Below are 9453 nucleotides of genomic sequence, written 5' to 3'. Positions count from 1 at the left end.
ATTTCGATGAAATGAATCATGGAATATTTTAGGTAAAAAGTTACTGTTGTAATTAAACATAAACTGGCCAAGTTGAAACACATACAAATGGAAAAGAGCTGAGGAAAGCAATTGATTGTTTATGTTCTTAAAGGAAGTTTATTCAAGAATACCGATAAATTCCTTTCTAAAGAAGGAATATACACGTGCGCTGGATTATCCATCAAAGAATTAAGCGTACTTTTGTGTTCGTTAGCTATTGTAAAAAAAAAAAAATATATATATATATAGAATAAAATGAAATATCATGATATGTAAATTTTATTCAAAAAGTGCAGTAATGAATATTAATGCTGAGGAGAGAATGAGGGAAAAATCTTGGGCGTCTTTTCCCTTTTTATCCAGACTAATTTTACAGTGTAGAGCTCATCTACAATGAGTGATGTGCACGAAAGGCAAAAGAAACAAACCTGTCTAAATTCCTGATATTTTTGGGAGTTACCAATCACCTGTAGGCATCCGGTTACCATGGTAACCATGCACAATATTATACCTTACAATGTATCCCATTGTATTGCTGACATCTCTAACAACATGTACATAATAGTTTTATGGCGTTTCGATGAATCCTTCGTGAAATAAATGCAAAACTGTGATAATTTCGTCATTTTCAGTGCCCCAATAGCGACAAGCGTTACCGACCCTAGTCTTAATTTCTAGCTGTTTTTATTTCGCCTTTATTTCTCTGAGTTACAGCTTGTGTGTTGTGCAGAAGCCCGCTGTATTGCGCTAAGCCGAGTGAGGGTGCATGCTCAATGATTGCCACAAAAAACGGTTCGGGCGTCACAATCGCTGGGTATGCACTCTCACTTGGCTTGCTTCAACTGGGAGAAATAAAGACGAAATAAAAACGTCTGGAAACTACACTACACCGACCCCAGCTTAGCGTGAAAAGTTAGTTTGCAGGCAAAAACCGATGTTTGTCGCGGAAAAAGTCTTTGCACGCTAAGACTATAACACGCACCACTGGCATTGGCGCCTGTAGCAGTGCTAGTGGTACGTGTAGTAGTCTTAGTGTGCGCAGACGCTTCCTCGAAGAATATGGTCATGTCGCAACTAAAATGGCCTGTAAAATTTCATTGATACCACAATTTGATATCACATACTACCTAGGGGTGTTCCATAGGGTCCAACCGACCACCCCATGCAGTCAAACCTTTTCTGCGGGGTGGGTTGAACGAAGTCATTTTTTCTGGGTCGCTGCGCCTGGACTATTTGTTGTATGGATGATTAAACTGTTGTCCTATTATTATTATACTGACCCATTCGTCTTGCACGTTATGGTGGTAAAAGTACTTGTCACAGGCAACCTTATTTTCTCAAAAGAAGGGCAATACAGAAAGCGTTTCAGCGCCTCTGTCACAAAATTCCATCATTTATCCATAAATTACAAATATATTCATCTCCCAAATTGATATATCATAATAATCATCATAGATTTAAGTCATTTTCACCATGATCATATAAATCGTTGACGCTATTTCTCCATAGTCATTAAACGACTCTTGACGTTTTATGACAGCATGTTTTACAGTAGGGCCTACTAGTAGTCGTTGAAATAAGTTGTCGGTCTATTCGCACACATATAGAATGCAAGGTTTCACTTCATACCCTATTATTCGATAAGTTATTACTCTATTGAGGCACTTCAATCATGACTGGTGATATATGTGTCGCTGGACAGAATCTGATAGAGGATCGCATTTCCATGTTTCGCTATACGAACAGAGTCACTTTCTTTGTCAGCTGAATTGGACACTGTGAAAAGTGTCTTTTTTTTTTCAGGCAAACGTATATCAAAGCAATGAAAATTCTGGCTTTCGTGCGCTAGCCACTAACGCAAGTTATTTATACAGATATTTGGTTGAATAGATGCAGAAAATCATGATGGATAAAGCTTGAAAACTATTACAGTGTGCTGATAAAAGAGATAACAGGGTCTTTCGCGAAGCGTAAAAGCGGTATCGTGTTTGACATCTTCTATGGAGTGAGAATGGTGAATCTCCACATGCTAGCGAAGCTTCTATCTGAAATCGTTCGTCACTGCATTCAGAGTAACAATTTTGAAAATTCCAATTCAGATGTCCTCATGCTCACTCGAGGTGCATCCATATTTAAAGAGTATGCTTTACCCATTTACGCCTATACTTCCTAGTCATATTTGACACTTTCAACAAAAATATACAAAATACTGCTGGCGCTCGCGCATTTCCAAACATTTACCTAATGTCTATACTTTGTGATGCCACGTTGACCTGCTGTACACCTGGAAATAAAACTTTAACTTTTCAACCAATGTATAACGTCCCTCGAAGCACTTTCTGAGATATGAAAACCAGGAAAATAAGGTATAGGAATTACCATGAGCTACCAACTATATAAGCATGTATAAAAAAATTATTCGTGGATGTTTGATTTGACAACCGTGAAATTGGATAAAAAATGACCATCACTTGTCTTTTCCGGCGCTTTGGCCATGGTCACATATCGTGCGTGTTATGCTTCAGTTTCGTAAGTAGGTCGTGCTTTTTTTTTCTTCCTTTGCGTGTGTGTGTATGCATCAGCCACATTGGTTAGCTTAATTTTCTGCATTGGCATGCATTCGGAATGGTCAGAAACATGTCCTCATTTGCATTTGTAAAGAAATGTGAATCAGATTAAATCGGTTTATCATTACTTGTTGCCAGGACCACATAGATGGCATCTCGTAATTTCATGATTGCAAAGAATGCACCATATTTCACCGGTGCCTTTGGCTTTGCATGAATCTTTTTGTGTGGCAGCTCGTCTTTGTTTTCCCCTTGGACGCCCATGTTACCGCGGACGGGTAATTCCGTGACAATGTGATCACGCGTGAACACGATAGAAAATGCCAGTTTAAAGGGGCCGTGAAATCCAAAAATTTGAGCTCTGAGAGGGCTAAGATGTGTTAATTCTTTGATAATCTTTCACCAGTTGTTTGTAAAAAGCACCTGTAAGAGAGAAAATCCAATTTTGCTGCCCTGATTTTGTATATGTCCAAGTTCCTAAGCTCCGCCCCTTAAAAAAGTGAAATTTCGACAAATGTGAGTCACGTGACCGAATACGTCATCTCAAGAACCGAAGCTTTCGTAGCAGACGACACTGCTACACGTTAATACGCACACGGCCCATACCTACCCACGTATCGCGTATGTGTACCCCGCTGTTGTGTGTTGATTATTCGCAAGACGTCGGGTTGTTAAACGTTTGATTGCAAAAATATAGTTTGAAGAGATCTTAGCTACACCCTGTAAACGAAGCATTCACACCTTTCCCAACGATCAAAATCTACGAAGAATCTGGACCACACGAGTAAAACTGACAAGGGCCGATTGGGACGGGCCCAGCAGCTCAAGTTTGGTGTACGTGTGCAGCGCCCACTTCCCCGGTCCCGAGGATGCATTCGAAGAGGGGCTGCATGCATAACCAATTTCAGATTGCTAAGGGCAAGGCTGAAGCCCGATGCTTTGCCTGTAATTAAACTGCCACTGCAGCAAGGCGAATCGTCCGAGTTGAAGAGGAGTGGCAACAACAACCAGCCGCTGAGAAGAGGAGGAAAATGAGAGTGAGTCTGCGTACCACAATGACTATCGGTTACGGGTTACGACTACGTTCGTTCGGCATTACCGTGAAATACTGTAGTCCACCACTGCACTGTGCACTCCATTTCGTCATAGCCGGTGACTGCTTTCAACCTCCATAGACTTTGCACATACCAGTAGACCACGTCTAGATCTAGTGAAGACGCACACGCAGAACAAGAGGGGACCGATATTGCGTTTTTGTAGGTTCGGCATTTACTTACAAAATTAGAAATTCGGTAAAAATGTGGGGTCTTTCTTTGTGTTTTCATTCGTGAATCGAATATGTCACGGTAGCTGGCTATGCTCTGTGACTGTGTGAGTGTGAGTGTGATGTGACTGCAGTCATAAATCAATACACTACACTAGTTGCAGTGACAAATGAAATACCATGGGTATACTCGATAGCAATGACAATGAATCCGAATGATATAGATATACAAATAACAGGGTGGTTAGTACATGATGACAGGCTCAGTTTTTTTTCCCCCAAAAAAAATAAGACTAAGAGCATACTGGTTTGGGGTACCTACCTGTATGGCTGTAACTCAGTCAAAGAAAGCCTTATAGGTCACCTATGTTCTAAAGTCAAGACAAAGTTCAAATTCAAAGTCAAAGTTGTATGGACAAAGAACTTGCTCGTCCTAATTGTGAAGAAAGGCAGTGACATAAACTGTAGTCGCAACTCAGTCGCATCAAGGCAGAAGGGCCAGGACCATAAATGCAGACACATCCATGGGTCAATATCAGTAGGTTTGTGTCTACGTGTAATAGATGCAGACTTCATTTGCAATTTATCCATATGCATGGGCAATTCCACAGTCCCGGTACCATGGTACTGTAGGTGGCCTACCGTAACTGATGTTACTATACAGTGCTTTTACAACATTCTGTAGTCTGTAGTACCGGTAAAATGCAAATACCTTTGAATTGTAATTGATATAGCTATAGTTTAAAGGTAGGTACCGGTATACAAGGTACATTGTAGCCTTACTGTGGCTAATATATAGAATTATAAATTTTGCACCAAATCTGCATTTCTAAAGAACTGCAAGAAAAAAAAAATGCATCAGTAACTGATGTTACTGACAATTTTGTCAGTGATCCACTGCCGGGTTTCAAGTCGTACAAGTCCAGGGAGCTTATGGGGAGGGGGAGGGGGGAGCTACATAGTGCATGTCACAAAATTTTGGAGGATGAAATTGGGTGGGTAGCTTTGCATAGTAACTGTTACATGTTCTCCCTCCAATATCGAATATCAGCTGAGAAGCAGAAAAAAAAATTCCTTGTAAAATCGTAGGGGGCAGAAGTGCACAATGCCCCCCCCCCCCCATAGGTACGGTACAGTTGTGAATGCTTCTACCCACGATCAAGATTGCGTGAGAGTGTTAGATGAAGCATAGCTATTTTGTTAAATGCATAATCTGACATTTTATCGAGCTAAAAATATTTTAGCTGCATAATATTTTGTCAGGATATATACGATACCACTGTACAATAGTGTGGAAAATGTGAACCTGTGATTAAATGCTTTTACATAGGTGCAGATTTAGTGCTTGAGAGAGTTAAAACCTATACATTTTATTCCATAGTTTCTTGGCTGTTTAAGTTTATTCATCTGAATATATTATCAGGTGCTTGTCAGTCAGCTTGACAAATGAGAATTTCTTATTATGATTATAGATCATTGCTCAACCACGCTGTAAAACTGCAGGTTGTGAGAATTACAAACATTTTGTAAGGAACTGATTTGGCATGTATCCTATGGATTTTTTTTTTTTTTGAAATGAAGTTGACCATATATTCTATAAATATGCTTTCTTATTACATTTGTGTTTCTTATTTACTAGTATTTGTCAATTTTGAGCATTCATGGCATATGCCATTGACCAAATCAAAGGCACAATCATGAACTTTTCTTGTTTCACATTACAGATGCTGGATGAGCTTCTTGCTAGCCATGAGCATGATCCCCTCAGGAATCTCTCCAGCCTCAGGAATTCAATACTATATATAAGGATTTGTTCAAACCAGAGACTTTTAAAATTGATTTATTGGTTTCAAATTCTACTTCAGACTCCAACTAGCTGCACTCCACTACAATGCCAATAGCAACTGTCCGCAGGCAACTACCAAGAGTGGGAAAAAGCGGTACAAAGTCATCACGCCCAAGTATAAGCCTGAGAAAGCATCAGTTAAGGTATGCAAAGGAAAGGTCTCATTCTGTAAGTGAATATAATTTTGTCATTACTCTCTCTACAGGAAAAGAATGATCACAGACCAGAAATAACAACGTACACAGATAAAGAAAGTATGGAAATTAAATTTAGATTACTTGAAATTATAACTCTGCCATGTTGTGATGTATCTTTTGTTCATTTGTTGCGATACAAATTCAACACATTTCTTCAAAATCTGAAAGTTCTTTGTCCTTCAATGGCCTGCTTTTTGTCTATTTATGTGTTTTAATATGTAGGCATGGTTCTTTGGGGTTCTGAGTCACCCTTCCCTCCCCCCCCCCCAAAAAAAAAGAAATACGTAATATTTCATATCTAGCTTGTCAACTTCAGTGGGATCACTTGTTGGTTATCACCTTCCCTTATCTCTCATTTTAATGTTATTGTTTCTTCTGCTATGCTGAAAGAATCACACCATGTCCCTCCACCAGCCCTATCCCCAACCATATACTAGTTAAAAAAGAAAAAAAAAATCCCACTCTTATTGATATAAGTAATAGCTGAATAGTCTACATTTTAGTTGGAGGTGATTTGAATATGAGAGCATTAATCAGTTTCGTTAAATCAGAGATTGGTTTTAAAGTAAATATCCAGGCTTTGGTCAATTTTAACCCTTTGTACAAAATTGAACTTTACACACAAGAGCCATGTGTATGTGAGTGTGTGCTTTCAATGACCCTGAACAATAGACATGAATACCACGAATACCACCTTTTCAGAGCTCTGCTCACTAGGCTTCCCGACTATTGCTCCAAGGCACATGAATGCTTTATTGATAATTCATGATGGATTGCCCTAGGCACTGTTACTGTTAGTCTGAATTCATGGTAAAGAGTAACATGCATGCACGGATGAACAAAATCAGCACATGTTTTCATGTGCTTGCATACACTACATTTCAGGATGAATAAAGACTAGCTGTGAAAGTGGAATTTCTCATGAATATGTAATAGACCATTCCAATCCTGACCATTGTTCAGGACCATTGTCAGGGTGTTAACCACACACTCCCATACACATCTGACCCCTGTGCAAAATTTACATTTTGTACAGAGGGTTGAAAACAGAGCAGAATCTGAAATCTAACTTTAAAATGAATCTTGAATTTACTGAATCTGATTTATGCTATCATTTCTAAAGCACCTCTAAAAAAAATTGTACATTAATCAGCTATTGCACATATCAATGTCAGTGTTATCTGATACATACTTTTGAACTATTAAGGATCCAAAGTAGGAAATGCTTTTTTGTAACACCTAGTGTATATATATATATATATATATATAATATGTGTGTGTGTATATGTATTGGTTTTCCTTTTTTAATAGAACCATGCTTGTTGATATGTATTTCTAAAACAAATATATATACATTTTTTATGATATTTTCTTTTCTTATGGCAGCCTATGTTCATGACCTCATGGAAGAGGTATCCCGTTGGAGTGTCAACTACAGCGCAAGTGAACTGGAAAAGAAAGATGCCCCACCATTCCTTAGCAGCCAGTACACATACCAGGCCAAGGATGAGCTCATTCGCCAGCATACTAGCCACTTCTGTCTGGATACCTGATTATCCATCCTATAGGCTTTCTTCCTAGGCCTTTCATCCATATGCAAGAAGTATGCTAGACACATAGTTATAGACGAAGGTATCATGAAAACATGAACAATTTTTCATGGTTTCACTCTGGACCCTGTTTTCTGTGATACATGTACATTTACTGTATCATGTTCATAATCATGTTGTATGCTTTGGGAGGCTGTTCTAGCAATAACTTAGCTTATGACACACATATTATCATCTATATATCATATGGATGTCAAGATTATATACAGTGTATGTCATATGATGTAAAATGCACTCCCGTTAGAACAAACACGGTTATAACGAAATTCCAGTTATAACCAAGTAAAAATTTGGGCCGTAACATTATCCACTTTATGTGTTTTTATTGTTTATTTGTTCGGTTATAACAAAATTTCAATATAACGAAAGAAAACTGTGGGTCCCAAGGACTTTGATATAATGGGAGTCCACTATACAGTCATTCAAACATGAAAGAGGTTAACTTGTGGCTTGGATTGCATAGTCTTACATTATTATCATAAAATTACTCCTAGGTGTACTCAGTTCCTTCCTCTGGCAGATTATCATACACCCGCCAAACATAGTGTGAAGGGGTATGTGATAGGTATCAGTGTGACGTTAGTCGGGCAGGTGATTGACAATTGACATGAAAATTGGTGTTTGTGATGAAATGAAGGTGCAGGTATGCAAGACTTATTTTTTGTGTGTTTTTCAGACAAAGTGATGCCATGTTAACCAAAGTTTTATCAAAACGTTGTACAGCAATAACTTCCACAGCATTTTAGTAGTTAAAGTCAAAGTTGGTGTTTGTGATGGTCTGTAGCTATTTGTGCAAGACACCCTTTGTGTTTGTACCTGACCAAGCATTAGCCATATAGTTTTCTTTTTTATATTTTATTTCAGTTGAGCCAATTACCACACAGTCAAGAGATGATGTATATTGAAGTACTGTGCAGATATCTAATCACCTTCAACTTTTACAACCTTGCACTTTTTGTGGTCACCAAAAAGAATAGCGGTACAATAAAACAAGGAGTACCCCGCATACAAGCTGTATAAAGAGATTTAACAAAGACAATAATGCAGTTAATGCCAATAACATGTAAATGGGAGTTATATTTAGGCAAGGTCAACTGCGATACTGTAAATCAAAGTCACAGAGAAGCATACTGTCAAACTTCATCAGTGGCGAATCCAGAGGAGGCGCAACACCCCTCTTTATTCTTTTTTTGTTAAACAAAAGAAATATAACAAAAAGGGGAGGGGGTTAATTTAGAATGGCGCCTCCCCTTTATGGAATTCATGGATCCGCTCCTGTACATTCACATCTATTTCTAGTTTTACTTTCATGTAAATTGTGCACAAAGTTCTTGTTAGTATTGGGCAGTAATTTCTCAACATTTTATGAAAGCTTCATTGCAAAAGAGATCATGTCAGAGAATGTTGCATTTAAGGTAATAGCATTTAGTTGAGCGCTTTAGATAAAACATGTACAGTGTACATGAAAGAATACCAAGCACAGTTTGTGTTATGGAAGTTTTCTTGACCATGAGTTTGTTTTTTGTCCTTTTCAGATACTATATTTGTTTGATATGATTTTTTAATTACATAATGTAGCTTTTTTCTTTTTGGATTATTTTTCATACAATTTTCCTTTTGACGTGTTATATGATGAGTACCAACTGTTCTTTGATCATGCAGCTTTTTGAATAATGGAGAAGCTCTTGCCAAACTATGAAGTTGTGTTGTGATTTTTTTTCCCACTGTTGAATGCACAAAATGAAACTTTTTTGTTGTTGTGTAATATGTGTGTGTGTGTGTGTGTGTCTATTGGTTGTGCATGATTTTGTTTCATGGAACATGTACTCTCTAAAAAAAATAACAAGCAAGAAATATGCACTCTTGGAGGATTGAATAAAAAAAAATGAATTTACAGTAAAATTTGAGTGACAATTTGTATTTCCACTTTTGTGGAGTGACCTCAGAG

The 9453-nt window shown here is 38.0% G+C and overlaps 1 long non-coding RNA gene across 1 annotated transcript; it reads left to right on the top strand.

Annotated features, from left to right (window-relative positions):
• The first annotated feature begins 3014 nt into the window (after positions 1 to 3014).
• Positions 3015 to 9250, top strand: LOC140236849 (uncharacterized). The gene is made up of 3 exons (XR_011901799.1): positions 3015 to 3625; positions 5718 to 5841; positions 7282 to 9250. It is a non-coding gene; the product is annotated as an uncharacterized lncRNA (long non-coding RNA).
• The last annotated feature ends 203 nt before the right edge of the window (positions 9251 to 9453 follow it).

Source organism: Diadema setosum, chromosome 13 (assembly GCF_964275005.1).
Source record: "Diadema setosum chromosome 13, eeDiaSeto1, whole genome shotgun sequence".
Lineage (NCBI taxonomy): Eukaryota > Metazoa > Echinodermata > Echinoidea > Diadematoida > Diadematidae > Diadema > Diadema setosum.
This window is presented reverse-complemented; position numbering and strand designations above follow the sequence as displayed.